The sequence below is a fragment of the Hippopotamus amphibius genome, chromosome 10 (genome assembly GCF_030028045.1).
Source record: "Hippopotamus amphibius kiboko isolate mHipAmp2 chromosome 10, mHipAmp2.hap2, whole genome shotgun sequence".
Taxonomy (NCBI): domain Eukaryota; kingdom Metazoa; phylum Chordata; class Mammalia; order Artiodactyla; family Hippopotamidae; genus Hippopotamus; species Hippopotamus amphibius.
The window spans coordinates 20352818-20370483 of NC_080195.1; the positions used below are offsets into that span (position 1 = coordinate 20352818).

The window sequence follows — 17666 nt, forward strand, 5'->3', positions numbered from 1 at the left end:
TTGAGGAACTAAGGGTTCAGACTTCAGCATATGAGGTTTTAGGGGATACAACTCAGCCCATAACAAATAGCAAAATAGCAGTCATTTGAGTGAGATTGATTAGACTCTTCAGAACATAACTTGTAAAAACTATCATCAAAAATAATCTTGAACCAAATGTACCACTACCCTTTTTTTCCTTTGCATAAGCTATTATATCATGTCCTTCACTATTTTTACAAACTAAAGAGTTCGTTTTTCCAAGTTTTACCTTCTATACCAACTCAGGATCAGCTAGTTTGATTTCTCATAACCTTTTCAAGCAGACAGCTTTTAAGCATACAATAAGCCTAACATTATGCCCATTGTCCTCTCCCACCTCCTTCCCCCTCGAAAAGAAACAGTTAAAATGTTGGCTTAAAGATATCTGGCTTTTATTAACCTAAGTCTTGATTTCTTCCACAATGAAATATAGTAATGGTCCATCTTACAAATGTGTTGTGAGGTTTAAAAGAAGCAACTATATATGGAAAGTGTTTAGCATCATAGCCAACATGTAAGAGATTGCTCCGTATTTCTTATGTTTATTATTAATATCATATACAATTTTGACCATAATCTTTAATAATCATATTTTCATTTAAAATTACTGGATAGTATAAAATATTTCAAGTTAATCTGAAATACAAGCTTTGCAAAAACTATACAATAAAAAATTACTTGAGACATGACACCTTGGTTGATTAGTTCCTATTACAGGTATATTTACTGCCCTCTGGTGGCCATTGCCTTAACAGAGCCATTACTAAAGGAAAATGTACAAAAAATTCTATACCACAGTCCTTTAGAAAATATTATCAATCCATATTAATAATTAAGGGAATCATTAGATATAAGCAATTTTACCCTGCTATTTGATTCTGAGAAACTAAATATCTCTACTTTATAAAACCACAGTCTTTAAAAATTTGTATGCTTATAAAAAGATTCACTTGGGGAACTTTTTGAGTCAGGAGACCTTCACAAGACTGTAGTTTTGCTATCATTTAAACATTTTCCCAACTGAATTTTGAAAAAGCACTGAATTAGACCAGTGTTTTCGTAAGGGCTGTTTTCTTAAATACCTGGCCAAAGTTACATGGTTGCTTTTAAGGATCCACATGACAACCTTGCTTTCTATCATCACTACCATCTTTTCTCAAGTGTACATCTAGCTTAGTTTCAGCTCTGTAGTAATTCCTAATGTTTCCATAATATTTTCATATTAGTTCAAATATTCCAAGCTTGAAGACATTAAAAATTTTAACACACGACTGTTTTCCACTAATGCAAACCCATCAGTCTTGATAATTTTAATAAGAAAAATTACAGAGGGGTATGCAGAATACTGGATTTAAGAGTTAACTTTTTTAACCAATCATAGAAAGCATCAATGATTGAAGTTGAATATCAGGAAGAACCTGATATAGTCTAGGTAAATTTCATTAGTCCAAAGAAATCTCTATTTCAACTTTTCTTTTTCTAATGTAAATTATTGTTATTATAATAGTGACAATTAAAAAGACAAATATAAACTGGATAAATTTTTAAAGTTTTTACACATTTATAAAACCTAAAGTATTTTAAATAAGAACCCACAAAATTACTTCAAATTAAGAAAATTAACTTCACAATAGTCATTAAATTGCTGACTGTAACTTAAATATGATCCTGTTCTGGGGCAGGTTCTCTGAAAGGCAGCTGGGTCTACCCCACCATGAGCTGGGTAAGGACTCAATTCTCGCACATTACCTACCCTATTAAAACTCCAACGAAATTTTGTTTCATGTTGAAAATCTCAATATCCCTTTAAACTTTGTTGACAGGTCCTATAATTTACCCATATTTGGAGTTTCTTATCCTCTTCTCTGAACTATTTTCTGACCTATAGTTTCTCCATCAATAAGAACCTGATCAGAATTGAATTAACCGGAAGGCTACCTCTGCCTGTACCCATCTGTATATCTATGCTGCCATGCTGCATTTGGCTTCTTACTCAAATTACAACACTGATAATGCAAGCTAATTTGTTATGCCTTATGATCATTTGCTGACATATATTTTGCTTGTAGCAGTTTTAGAACACATTCACAATTTTTTTGACAACTCATTCCATTAAGAGGTGGTATCTATATCCCCTCTCTTTGAATCTAGGCTAGACTTAGTGACTCCACAGAACAGAATCAATGGAATACAGGAGAAGTGACACTAAGTGACTTACAAAGCTAGGTCATAAAAGATGCTCTTGCTTCTTTGCTCACTGGAGCACTCATGCTGGAAGCCATGAGCCACCATTTAAGAAGGACCACTCTGATGCCACCATGCTGCAAGGAAGCCCAACCCACCAGAGGAGCCATGGGTAAGTGCTCTGGTTAAAAGATCTAGTTGCTAAATTTATTCACATTAACTTCTGTGAATTAAAGTTTACTTTGGGGTCACAGAGCTTTGCCTTGTGTTCTTATGTTCCTCCCTATTGATCAATGCATTTTCTAAGACTTTTAACAGGAAAAATAGTTGAAACCAAAAAGACAATTATTTATAAAATTCTAACATGGCTGATTATTGGTAGAAGAGTTTAGCAGTGTTAACAAAACATAATCTGATATAAAATATTGGCCAGGGGCCTTCAACACCCTCCAGAGGAAAACCTGAAGAATCCAAATATAAATCTTTTAAAAACCTGATACTCTATTCTGTACTTTGTTTAATGCTAAATCTGTATCTTTATCTAGAAAGGATTAGAGACCAAAGGTACTTTTTTTGTTTAATACTTTTTGACACATATTATTAATACAGTCATTTGCACTTCTATGTGTTTAGCAACTCACCAAGGAAAGCTTCTTGTGGGAATTATTATATCTGAACAGCTGTTAAGTTGACTGATTTTTTTTTTAAAGAACAAAAATGGAAAGAGGTAACCATCCCACTTTCCCATACAAGTTAAAACTAGGTAGTTAAAAAACACTATACAGATTTTAATACTTAATGAGAACAGAACGTTGGAATATGCAAAGTTGTTGCTACCCTAAAATTACAAGAAAAAATATTAACAAGTTGGCCCAGACTTTTTAAACTTCCAAAATTATGCTTATCGCTTATATATACTCCTTAGGAGGCCAAAGTTTCAGAAAGGAAGAATACAATAATTTTCCTTGAAGTAGATGCTAGTCAGTTATAATTACAAACACCTTTCCTCTGTCTAACCAACTGTTTTTCTTTTCATTATCCAAACATCCTACCAAATCTCTAAGGTACACTGATTGATTGTTGCATTCATAATTTTTTATAAAGGCATGTGTAACAAATCTAGATGCCAAAAACTTTGCTTCTTTGGGATTGATGTAACAGTTTTCCAGTGATTCCAAGCACAGAACTGAGAAGCCAGCGTTTGCCAGTCCAACAGAGTTATCTAGGGTGGAGGCAGTCAATGCCCTAAGCGATACATCAATTCACAGCAGGCAAGCGTGCGGGTGGACCTTTCAGGCATGCGTGTGTGTGTGTGTGCGTGTGTGTATTCAACAAGCATTGGTGCAGTCCCATGAACTCTCCTTTCAATGTGTTATCTGCTCAGTATGAACATGATCATGAGAAGCAAACATTTCTAATATTTTGTTTTCCTTCATGAGCAGAAATTAAGTATACAAACCAGAAAAACATGCAGGCATGTCAACTGTTACTTAGTATCACCTATGTGCTATACTGATGCTAAGTACTTTATTTCCTCCCTGATCTTTATAATCTCCTTCCTTCTGCTGACTTAAGGTTTTGTTTGTTCTTCTGGGGCTAAGGACTTTGGATAAAGCTCAATCAACCCTGAAAAACAGATTTTGCAGATGAGGAAACTGAGGCTCACTGAGATTAACTGATGTGTTTCTGATTATATAACAATGATGTCATGCAACCAAAAGAAGGACCTGAACCTAGTTTCTTCTGATCTCAGTGTCAGATTAAACTACAAAATAATTTTAATATTTAATAATCGACATAGTAAAATCCTTTTTATGCAATCAACAAAACTTATCTAAAAATCACTGTAGAAAATTTTATCAATACTGCATTTTATTTAAATATGAAACAGTTTACTTGCATAAGTCTTCCTAGGTCCATGAATTCCAATTTAATTCTTCTCTATAAAAATTCAGCATTTTGTAGTTTCTCTGTCAGAGGTGAAAATTACCTTAAATAGCCTGGTCTGTTTCAGATGCCAAGGCTCTAAAACTTCATACTTAAAAATAAACATATTATTTGTATATCTGTTGTCTCATGAAAATTTCAAAACTAAAATATTGTTTTTCAATCAGTTATAAGTTAGATTCATGTCTCATACACTACTTATTGAACATAAATATGCGAAGAAAATTGATTTTTATGAAGTCATTGACAAATTTTCCAAAGTTAAGGCCTGAAAACAGAAACCGTAATGTTATTATCCATTATTATGACAGATTAATACATAGGTATAAATTTTCAATTTCTAAAAGACTATTAACATATTTTTAAAGTATCACTTTTTCCTTTAAACTGTAATAGATTTAATTTTAATTGTAATTTTAAAATTTTTTATAGTATATTGAAAAGTCAATAAAAGAAAATTTTCACTGTCTGCATTTTTTTCTGGCCATAATTATTTATTTCATTTCATAATTATTATTGAAAACAGTCATATCATGTTGTAGAGAAATATTAAATACATTAGACATGTCACTTCTGTGAAGTATATAACATGGTTTTAATAAATTCTTTTTCTACTTAGTCAGAATGGATCCTCTTATTTGTAACTAAGAACTCCAATCTATATGAAAGGAGGATGAAACAGATTGTTTTAAAAAGATTTCAAAGGCCTAGAAGCCACACTGCAGAACTGCCCTAAAATACATAAAAGAACAAGAGTCTTGTGATTATTATGTTATGTGTCTAAAACTCAAATATTACAATTTCACTTCATATTTATTGTCTTTTAATTTAATAAACAGAGGCATACAAGGCACACGTCTCTGTACATTGCTGTACAGAGATATTCTGAACACACACAAAAATAGGAAAAACCATATGCTAAACTCCTGTGTACCTATCACAAAGCTTTAACAATTATCAATTCATGTTAATCATGACCCTCCCAGTCTAGTCTCTCCTAGCTCCTAAAACACTGGGTTACTTTGAAACAAATCCCAGACATCATATTCTTTTTTTTTATTGAAGTATAATTGATTTACAATATTGTGTTGGTTTCAGGTGTACATCTAAGTGATTCAGTTATATACATATTTTTTTCAGATTATTTTCCATTACAGGTTATTATAAGACACATTTTTAAGTGATAGCAAATACTTCGCTGTCTAACCCTTCCAAATTTCCATCTGGAGTGCCTCCATCCAATCAAATATTGATAACAATGCTAAATGTACTGAGTCTCACTTATGTGTCATATGTTAAAGCAGATACTGAGTTCAAAAAGAGAAATAAAGCCTACATTTTTGCCTTCAAGGAATTTACTGTGTTATTTGGGCAGGAAGACACATACATTAAAAAGGCAAGTTGCACAGCTCAAAGGTCAATATGCAAAGGTGACAGGACTGTTCTAAGTATATAAAAATACTGGAAGTTTTTAAAAAAATATATTAACTTTCCCATTGTTTAACATTTACTTATGCCATCAGGCACAAAGTTCTATGAATGTTTTTTTGAGTTGTAATAATAACAAGAACTGCTAACACTAATTGCTGCTTCTGTGCTCGACACTCTTCTGGGTGCTGCATATGCTTGAATTTATGAACTGACGTTATTCTGAACCTTCAACTAGCTTTCAACCCTAAAAAGTGAAAATCAATCAATCATTAAATAAATACAACCCAAACTTATGGGAGTAAAATTTACCAGGGGTAAATAAAGTTATATTTCTTGTGCTTTTTAATTTTGATTTCTAAAAAATTTTTTAAATATAATGCTTTTTAGATATCTTTCTCCTTTCTTGTGTTCCCATTTCCTGAACATTTTTTCTCTTCTATAGATGATCAAAGGCTTCTTCCTTTTCACAGACATGGTATTCTTGATATCCGCCACTGCACATATGACCCTATAAATCCACGAACACGGCATGCTGCCCTGTATCTCTGGGCTGTCTCCATCATTAGTGAAATTGTATGCACTATCGCAAAATGCAGATGACAGAAACTACCTTAAGTAGGAATGATCTAAAGTGCCATCTGCATTCTAAAAAATCATTTACACCAGGTGAAAGAAGAGAGCTTCTTTACATAATTGATTTTACTTAACTGTTCATTTGTTCTCCACTATGGTGTACTAAATAAAGCAGCTCATAAACTTTAAATAAATGTGTAAGTGCACTGACAGTCTTCTCAAACAAATGCTCTTTAAAGGTAACACCTTTTGTAATCAATATTATTAACTTGTTAACTTCTGTAATAGCTTGATGCATTATGAATTCATTTGGTGTTAATGTAGGTGCCAGTTTTTCTGGAGGGCAGTGATAACAGGCAATAAAAAAATGAGGAGGTATACTTTTGAAGAGACAAACAGATTACAGCTTTAATAAAAACTATGTATCTATTTAGTAACCCACTAAAGTATAGATACTAAAAGCTACAATACAAGGCGTAGAGGCTAAAATTTAGAAATAACTGAGAGAGAATAGCTAGTCTTTGCACACCCCTGCTCATTCTCTCAAGCCTTAAGGCTCACATAGGTCTAAATTATATCACACCTAAATGTGTTGTTTAGCAATTCTTGTGCCTCCTTCTGTAGCACCTAGCAACCTCACACCCATTCTTCTTCATGAGGTGCCTAATGCCTTTGATATGCTAGTTCTGCTCTCTCCCTCTCACCCTCCCCCTGCAAAGCCTCTCCTCACAAAAGCAACAGATGAATGTATTTATTCAAAAGATAAAAAGCATGAGAACATAGTGTGCATGGATTCTGCCTTAATACAGAGTGTGCATTTAATTTTATAAAAACAAATCCACTGAGATTGTTCCAAACCCAAAATTATGAGATAAGGAGAAAAATACCAAGAAAATTATAACAATTCTATGATTTGAATTTCAGAAAATAGCAGTTAGGGTCCTACTTCACTGAACATTACCTTTGCTTTGTAGATTTAATCAGAATCTGATTCCCATGCTCACTCCCATCCCTCCCATCCCCAAAATATCAATTGCCTTGAAGTTTTTGCATTACCTGTACACAACAGGAACACCAACTACCTCTCATTAACCAGCTCCACCCAAAGTTAATCCAGCCCCAAGCTGCTACCTTTAAATTCACATTACTCACACAATGCCCTTTATCCTCTTTAGCAATATCATCCTTGTACTGAAAACTAATAGGCTTTCTCTTTAATTTCCAGCATCATCATCATGACTTCAATATTCAAATTTATTACTGATACATACTCCTGACCTTATAGTCCTGTGATTTCATCTCCTCTAACCTTCAACTGTACTCCAGTCACCTACTTACATGGTCACCCTCTCACTGTATTTTTCTCCTTATCATATAGATGTGTGCCTCTATTAATTTACGGTCACTGACTTCAATAAAGGAACACTTCCCAGCAACTCTTGTTTCCAACTTGGAATCTCTTTAAAGTTCCAATCCCCATCACCTTTCCATCAGCCTCAAATTTTATCTGACTTATCTCCCTGCAAAATATGCAATACATCAGAAGATAACTTCTATAGTTCTTGCAAGAAATATGCAAACCCATCTGCATCTGCATTTATGCCTTCCTGCCTCTCTGCTTTTATGAGAAGAGCTTACCCTCGTCCCATCCAAAACCTTCATCTTGTGCTTATGATCCCACTTTCTCCAACTCCACATACAGGTATTCAGCTCTTAAAGACTTCACTTTTCAACCACGCACTCCCTCTTCTCTCTGCTGGCTTCCTCTCCTTAACATTTAAATCTACTCAGTTCTTCCTCCAACCAAAAACAAAACAAAATGTATCTGGCCCTCCCCATGTCTCTCTTCCTTTCATAATCAAAGCCTCTAAAGCGTTTTTCTACATTCATTGATTGTAATTCCTCACTGCTCATGCTTCCCTACTCTACTTCTAGGTTTCTCAGGGATGTAAAGAAACCAGCTTGCATCAATTCAAGAGAGCCAATTGTGTGCACCTTTCCCCAGATTCACAGGGATGTAACACTGGTAGCTCAAAATAAGTAATAGTAGGAATGTTTACCCATGGAAATTGGCAAATGCTACAAATCTATGAATCAGCTCTGGTACTTTATTTACCAGCACACTGCTGTCTGTCTTTTTCTACAACACCCCAAATGTCATTTCTCAGCATTTCTCAGATGCTACTGTAGACGCACGACCTTTTCATTCTCAAAAATTCAAACATCACCAATGTACTGAGAATTCTCACATTATGCCACCAGCCCAAAACTCACTCCATAAATCTACCCAAATTCTCCATGTTTCTCTCCATTTAAATTTATAGTCTCATGCACATGTCAAACTTAGGATTTCCAAAATTGAGTTCATATTGTTTCTTTCGAAAGATAGGTGCCCTCTGCCATTTTTCAGTAAATGACTCAGTTGCTCAAACAAGAAAACTGGGTATTATCCCTGACTCTTCAACCTTCCTTCATTACAAGTGTATTTTACCTTCTAAATATTGCTCAAATTCACAAACTTCTTTTCTTTTGTTGTTCTATAGTCATAAGCTATAATTTAAGTTACTTCAACAGCCTTCTTTTTTCTTCACATCCAGAATTGTTCCAGCTCAATCCATTATCTTCACTACAAGAATAATATTCTTAAAAAATTCAAAAATCATGTTACTTTCCTACTTCAAACTCTAAATGTTTCTGATAAAGTCCAAAATCTTTTCAAAGTTGGTTAAATACTATCTAATCTGACTCTTGATGACCTGCCCAGGCTCACCTTTCTCTTTTCTTGTTTATTGTACGCTACAACCATTTCAAATGCTTTCAGTTTCCACATTCAGGCGTGCTTTTGCTTTCTGCACTTCGTTTTACGTCACTATTTTCCACCTCTCCAAGTCCTCTACTTTTTATGTCATTAGTTGTTGCTTCTAATTTTTAATTCAGTAACTTTTTCTCTATATATCTTTATTTTTTAATCCTGTACAGTCAGTCATCCCTCGGTTTCCTCAGAGGATTGGTTCCAGGATCCCCCTCAGATACCAAAATCCCCACATGTTCAAGACCCTTATATAAAATGGCACAGTATTTGCATGTTTTATAACTTTACTTTCAAAGAATTACATTACCACACAGTATGCCTCTCTTACAAATGGAGAAACTGCATACCAGCCTATCATCAAAGGCAAGTTTTTTTTAATGCAAGATGTTTTTAATACTATATTATGAATATGACTGTAATACTATGTGCCATAAAAATTGTATAAAGACTCATTCATTAGTGTATAGGTTAGGCTACCATAAAGCAATCTTACTTCTGCTTCTTTAATTATCAATGTATAAATCATTATACCTGAAATAAACATGAATTTCTCTTTCACAGTATCTTTTCATTTTTGATGCCTAGCGTTTATTACCTTATAACAGTGTTTTGTATCATATAAGACAACGCTGATGACGGTACTGACACAAACGATTCATTTTGTAAACAGTATAGTACTGTAAACATATTTTCTCCTCCTTATGATTTTCTTAATAACATTGTTTTCTCTAGCTTACTTTATTGTAAAGATACAGTATATAATACATATTACATACAAAATATGTGTTAATCAAATGTTTGTCATCAGTAAGGCTTCCAATCAACAGTAGGCTATTGATAGTTACTTTCTGGGTAGTCAAAAGCTTTGTACAGATTTTCCACTGTACAGGGTGGGGGAGAGGGGAGTGTTGGTGCCACTAACCCCCATACTGTTCAAAGGTCAACTCTAATGTGAAGACTTAAATATCATTATAAGAACAAAGTTCTTTCTTTTGCACGCTACTATTATCTGAGCCAGCAGTCACAAGTATAAGGTAAAGATTTAAAATATATTTTCTTTACACATATAAAAACATCAAAGTGCCTAGCACAAAGCCAGGTATATCACAGATCTCTATCAAAGTTTGCATAATCCGAATACATGCCAAATATCTCAAGTTACAGATTTGTAGAAAAATGTGAGCATCTTCCTAATGATAAGAGAATGATTCCCTTCTTCACTGTTTATAATTATACTCCCCAAGAAAAGAAGAAAAAAAAAAAAGACTTTGCAAGTATTTGCACACGTGAGGCTTTGTGAACCCCACACTGACCTGAGTAGCCATGTGGCACAAAGGGACAACTGCCAGAAAAAGTTCTTCTGCCCCCAAAATGTTGTGTCCTTTGGTCTGCTAACTAATATCGATAATCTTCCACTTTATTTAGAATTTGAACGCCACAATTAAAAATGCTTTTACTTTCAAAATGTAAAGTCACAAGAAACCATTGATTAACCCTGTTGCCTTTATTGGTTTCTCCGTTAAATACTAAGCTACTTAGGAAGGCATTCAACACTAAGGACAATGAGATGTTTTAGAATGAAAAGAAACAGAGTGGAGAGAGAGCTGGGCAACTGGGCTGCCAAATGAGGCCACAGAGACTTTAGGGGCAGGAATTATTTCAGAAAGGGAAGCATAGGTGAGTTCATCATGTCACAGTTATGCCCAGGGCTATCCCAGCTAGGGATCATTATATTTGCTTTACTCTCTTAACAGAGTCTAAAAAGCATAAAGGATCTGGCCTAGTCAGGCCTCCTTCGGGCAGCTTTTTACTAATAGAACACAGTATGTGTGCAGTAGCCACAGCCATAGAGTGTGAACAATCTCTAAAGGGGACAGTTTACTCAGGGCTGCTCCAGCTCTGCTTGTCCAGATTGGCCAGAGAAGTGAGGAAATGTCCTCTAAAAATCTTTTAAAGTGGACAGTACTGGGGAATTTTTACCCAGCTTTAGTGAACTATAATTGACATATACATTCTGTGTTTACTTCCAATTTCAGACTTTTTTTTTAAAGGAAAGAGTAAAGAGAAGACATAAACTGAAAGTTTAAGCCTAACAACATGTCTTTCCTTTAGAAGAATTACCCAAATATATTCCCTTTTTAAAAAAACGGAGGGACTTCCCTGGTGGCCCAGTAGTTAAGAATCCGCCTGCCAATGCAGGGGACACGGGTTCAAACCCTAGTCTGGGAAGATCCCACATGCTGCGGAGCAACTAAGCCCGTGCGCCACAACTACTGAGCCTGCACTCTAAAGCCCGCGAGCCATAACTCCTCATTGTGGTGACTTCTCTTGTTGCCACCCAGAGTCGGTGCTCCGCAACGGGAGAGGCCACCAGACCACCACAATAAGGAGCCCACACGCTACAACGAAGAGTAGCCCCTGCTCTCCGCAACTAGAGAAAGCCCACACGCAGCAAGGAAGACCCAACACAGCCAATAAATAAATACATTTTAAAAATGGATAAATTTTAATTTGCTTACTATGACTCAATGAAGAAGCACTTCGCTATAATTCAAATATTTAAACGGTACTTTTTTTTTGCTAACCAGTCTCAAAACAACTTAATATGAGTGGATTCTAGCGATTTTCAAATATCAGAATCCAAATGTTCATACACAACTTTCTGGACCTATTTTTGCAATGTTTTTTATATTTATCAGAAACTCCTATATTTAATAAAGCCATATTTTATGTAACTAGAAATTTGTATTCAAATGCTGCAGTAACTTTAATGTGTATGAAGTTCTCAAGGTGCTTTTATCTTTTCTCCTAGAAGGAAGAACTTCCATACTCTCAAATGTCACTAAAACATGTTTTTAAAATTTATTTCAACTTTTGTCAGTCTCAAAAAAAAAAGACTTTCAAAACAGTTCGCTTGACATACATACACACACGGCGGAAACAGCTGTTTGATACTGAAATGAAGGACGGTCACTGAACTATTTACACTCTTGATACATGCTCCTTTTCAAATTACCTAAGGCAGACATGGCATTTCAAACACATACAACCTAAAGGTAATCTGAGTGAGGAGACTAAGTCATTGTACTTAAGTGAATAGATACACATCACTGTAAAATACTCAGCTTCATTCAAATGACTCTTTCACCTTCCCTTATCAATGATAAATGTTCTCTCTAAAGGAATGTTGTCTATATATTTTTTCTAGTGACAAAAATTGTCCAAATCAGAACAAAAGTTTGAATCAATAGTTATGCTATGAGAGTCCGTATCATTTTCAGACTGTGAACTATAATTGGGAGACAGGAGTCTTAGTGTTGATCTCTCTTGAGCAAGTCTATTTCTTGAGGAGACTTTGCTTTTTGCCTTAAATGGTACAAATTTTACAATAAACCATCTAAATAATGAAATCATTTCTTCAATTACTTCCCACTGCCTCAGATTTGTTTAAACAGTCACAGGATGAAAACTATTTAGTTACCAAAGCAATATGTTTCAAGATTCAAGCATTGATAAAATAATAATGTAAATCAAAAACTAATAAGAAAACATGAATTATTTTTAAAAGTATATTGTCAACTCATTAAACAACAATGTAAGACAGAAATACTACATTTTGGTAAATTTATTATTTGCAGAATATTTCTTACAGACATAAGATTTCTTTACAACCTTTAACTTCATTAAGTGAGAACAGCTTGAGGTCTTTATTTTTTTTTTTACTTAATCTTGCAGTTTCTAGTTTGTGATTTCCCCTCAAGTTATAAAACATTAATGATCATTACAAGCACTATTTCACAAACTACAAATTAAAGTTCTACAGCACTTAAGAAGCTTAAGAGGATACATTTCTGATTACATAGCAACTATCACAGACAGTTATTATATGAAAGGTTTCTAAGTAAAATCACAATGAAAGCAAGGTAAAAATTAACTGCATGATTCTAGCATGGCCTGATAACATCTGCTATCATGTGCTGATAGCCATAGAAAACAGTCTTTATGTCTCCAAGGAAAAGTAGACTTTAAGGTCTCCCAACATTGGATTAGGTCCCCTGGTTCCTAAAATAATCTTTCAGAATCAATGAGTTATTAAAAGGGGGCACATATCTCCCCAGAAACCGGTAAGACTGTTTTTGGCAAAATTCTATCAAAAATAAAAAGAAAACTTTATTTTGCATTCTGCCTCCCTTCATGGAATTTGCAATCCAACTGGAAACATACAAACAATATCTGAGATACCAAGCTGTAGTAGGATGTAATTTAGAATTATGAAACTTTGCTAACAATGCAAAAGGGAAATTGAGTATTTCTTAAGGTGAGATCTATTGCAGGTTAGAAAAACAAAGATGGCTTCCAAATATTTCCATTTCTAGCTACTTTCTCCAAAATCCTAAGACTTTGGGGGAACTCAAGGAATTCTGGAAAAGATTTTTTCAGAGTATAAAATAACTGCCCTGGCTTTTTTTTTTTTTTTTTTTTTTGATGAAGGAAGGGAAGGCGATGTAGGGATAATAACAAAAGAATAGAAAGGAGGAAAATTAGAATGATAGACCACAAATCACAGACAGCAAGAATATCCAGAAGAAATGGTTAACAGGTACACACCAAGAAAGACAACCATGAGAGACTGCTGTTCTTGTTCAAGGACCAAGTTTTCACACATGACTGCAGGGAGTAGAGCACACAAACTACCCACCCAAACTTCACACAATCAAGTTTGGCTCATGGAACAATCATTATCGTTTGTGGTATCATCTACAGAAGATTTCAGTTTATTATCAGCTAACATCTTGCCCAATGGCCACCCAGGAGGAGAGCCGCCCGTCTCAAAATTACATTCGCCGCACCTGAATTTCTTCCTGATAACATCTCTCCTCGCACAGCTTAAGGATTCTTCACCTGAAACTAATACCACGTTGTAAATCAACTATACTCCAAAAAAATTTTTAACAAAGCTTAGGGATTCTCTTAAGCCCAAGAAGAAACAGGTGGTAAGCTTAGGACCTAGTAGGCAGGTAAAGCTGGGAAAACTGAACTGAGCCAGACTGCAACTGTGTTTAGACTCTTTAACAATATACTCAATTACATATCACAGGAGGGAATTTGTACTTCCAGGGGAACTTGTCCATGTACTAGGCAGCACAAAGTTAAAAATCAATGCTAAACATGTATATCTATCTCCCTGGACCTTAAATGTATTAGGAAGTTCAAGAAAAACATTCAGCAATTTAATGGTAACTTACAGCATAATTTTTTATTTATTAAAACAATAGACTCCATTATGGAACAGAATATAAAATAAAATACTAAATATCACAGCCGTTATCTTCAAACTTAAACTCAAAAGAATTCCCCCAACTCTGCCCTAGTGTTTTAGCTCCCTCTCCTCTGGAAGTAAGAGTCTTAATAAGCACCACCACACAATAACATGTGCAATTCACTGTGAACCTTTACCATACTCTAAATTTCCAGGGGAAAAAAATCTTTAAAAAATGAGTTTGCATAGATGAAATATTATAAGCTACATATTGAAAAAACCCAAATATTTATATAAGCGTACAATATTTATATAAATATGAAGAAGCATCCCATACTTTAATGTGCAAAGCTACTTCCCTTGCTGTCTTCATTTAGAAAATAAAGGTTTGGGGGTTTTTTCCAACTCACCAGCTCTGCGCAGCAGCAGCCCACACCCCATGTGGCCCCTCACGGCTTTTTGGCCTTCTTCACAGGAGAGGAGCCTGAGAGGATTCCTGTCGCCTCCCCGTGGGTGGGCGTGAGGGGTGCGCCCACCACACGGTGATGGTAGATGATGGCGTCCTTGCTAGGGGTCAGGGCCGAGGCCGGGTTCGGGCACCGCGGGCTCCGCCGGGGCCGGGACCAGGCAGACGCTGGGGTGGCGGCCTCCCAGCACCCAGCGCGCGCCGGCACCTCACGCCGGGGCCGACGCACCTGCGGGCCGCCCTCGCGGTTGGCGCAGGCCTGCTCGAGCTCGTACAGCTGGACCAGCTCAGGCCTCCTCGGCCCGCTGAGCACGCGGACCAGCTCCTCCGCAGGGTCGGGCTCAGCTCCACACCCAGCACCTGTCCCAGGACCTCGATACTCTGCCTCACACAGCCCGGAGTCTTCATCCGCTGGGCGTGACGCCTGCAGACCTGAACTCTAGAAACTCGATGCGTGCAGTCTCAGGAACCGTCGGCTTCTCAGCCTCCTTTTTCTTGGGTGGCTGCTTCTCCGTGGCCCTGCTAGACAGAGGGGTCTGCGCAGCAGAGTTGCCTGCGAACGAGCCAACTGCGCTCCTCACACTCCTTCTGCCGGGACTAGATCTGGCGCGGCTTACATAGCGGGTACGCCTCCGCCGCCACGAGCTCTGCGGCCGCATAACGCTGACGCTTCCGCTGTTCCTTCCGCCGTGGCGCCTGCCCAGCATCAGACACTGGTATCTTGAGGTCTGTGCCCGGCACGGCCCACGTGTTGGCCGACTTGGTACAGATATGGTAATACTGCTCCTTCAGGTCCTCCACAGATCGCTTCTTGAACTGCTGGTGGTCATCCCGGTCTTGGCTAACCACAAAACGGAGATCAGAGCGGAGGCTGAGGTCAAAGAGGTGGCCGCTTCTGCCTTTGTTCAAGCATTGTCGTGAAGATAGAGCGGGCACCCCTGCTCTGAATACACGGGCACCCGCACAGTCTTATCGAAGCTGGCGAAGGGGTAGTCCTTGCCCTCCTTAGCTGCCTGTCGCCAGCGGAAGAACGAGGCTCCATCCTTGCAGGCTGGCTTGGTGAATGGCATCCATTTCCAGGAACACACCTTCTTGGAGCCCAACTTGGCCTTCACTGTGCCTTGACCCTTGTGGCCTTCACCACTGTCACTGGGTAGCAGCGGGGGTGCATCCTTCTTGTCAGAGTGGAGCAGTGCATAGACTTCCTGGTGCATGTCCACGGGCCTCTTGAAGGTCAGCGTCTCAGAGGACTTCTGGGAGTTTTTCTTGTCCGGGTTGATAATGTCCTTCTTGCTGATGGTCCCGGAAGCCACATGGCCCTCTGATCCCCGAGTTCTAGAATGTGGTACGCATCTGCGCCCACAGCCATTGCGCCTGAGAAATGGGGGAGTGTCCGAGGCCTGGATTTCCGCGCTGCGACCAGGTGGCTCCTCTCTCCCCGCAAAACCACCGACTTTTTCTTTGGGGTGGGGTGGGGTGGGGTGGGGGAGAGTGCAACAACTTTATTGAAAGAAAAGTGTAATGAAATTTGTATAAAGTTTAAAAGGGAGAACTTAGACACCTCCCCTCAAGCGCAGGACCAAGTGCAAAGAGTGGATTTTTTTCAGGATGCTGTCGTCAGACGGGGTGTGTCCAACCTCCCGCTGTTACCCTGCAGAGATCTGTGACTGTATCAGCCAGTGTCAGCTGGCAGGCAGCAACCAAACCAGTCACTTGAACTGGGAAATTTGAATATGAAGAATTATTAATTCATAAGAGGGAATTTACCAATAAGAAAGGTAAAGAGAGTTTAAAGAATACAGAAAAAGATGTAAGCAGCACTCACTACCTCTGGGAGTAAAAGACAGTATTCAAGGAAGAGAATCTTGGAAGAAAGCCACTCAGACTGATGTTCAGAACCAGTTGGAGAAGGTGCAGCTGCTTCCCACTGGAGGGCAGAGTATTTCACTGAGGTGTTGCACACCAGGCCTCGCCAGAAACTAATGGCAGGAGGGAATTCCAGCAACACTAGTAGGAAGCCACCAGCTTAAGAGGATAGGGAGCCACCTCTGAGGTGAGAACAAGTCTCGCTAGAAAGCTGCATCTGGAGTTCTAGCAAAACTGGCTAAGAATCCAGCCCCAGGGGGCACACTATTGAGTGGCCCGCATGAGAATGGCAGCTCAGCTGCATGTCACTAGAGCAAAAGGGGAAAACCACTGGGTTCAGGAAGAGGAGATCCTTTCTCCTGGTATCCTCCCAGAGCCTTCTACTATAACGTTTAACATTATGCCAAGTGTTAAAGGAGAACTGCTTACAAGGTCCAGCTCTGATATTACAAAGCAGGACAGAGGAGCATGGTTTAGGGGCTGAGGTTATACGTGGAGAACAGACACACCGTACTTCCAGATAACTTCAGCTATAACGTGTTAGCCATAAAGGAAGACCAGCATTCATTCAAGTCTCTGCATGTCCATCTATCAGCTATACATAAATATTTTGGGGTCTGAGCCTGTGTGGAGGGGTGGATTACTATCAAGGAACACTTGCTTCTGGACACTTCATTTCTTAGATGAAGCTACATCTCAGTAAATAACAGTAGGTAATAAAAGAGCATTAAACATTAAAAATCAAGGTGAAAGAATGACCGCAAGCTCTTTTTATGTGATAAAAGAGCTTGTTTAACAAAGCCGCTTGTCATTTGAATCTCTAATGGAAACATTTTATGTACTATTAATATAAGGCTAGATATTAAATTGAAAAAACAAACTGATGAGATGCAAATGATTACTGTCTCATAGAAATGATTTCTGTACTGCAAAGAAGATAAAGCCAAATTTTATAGTTTTATTATCCTGTATAAGTCATTATACCAGTTGGTATCTAACTAAGCAAATGTATATATATATATATATATATATATATATATATATATATATGATTGTTTCATTTATTCACATTTAAGTTTTTGTTGATAGAGTTAGATTACATCTGC

General features: G+C 37.5%; 1 pseudogene; it reads right to left on the reverse strand.

The window, feature by feature from the left end:
• Nucleotides 1-14677: 14677 nt before the first annotated feature.
• Nucleotides 14678-16063, reverse strand: LOC130829806 (DNA methyltransferase 1-associated protein 1-like; annotated as a pseudogene).
• Between the last annotated feature and the right edge of the window lie 1603 nt (nucleotides 16064-17666).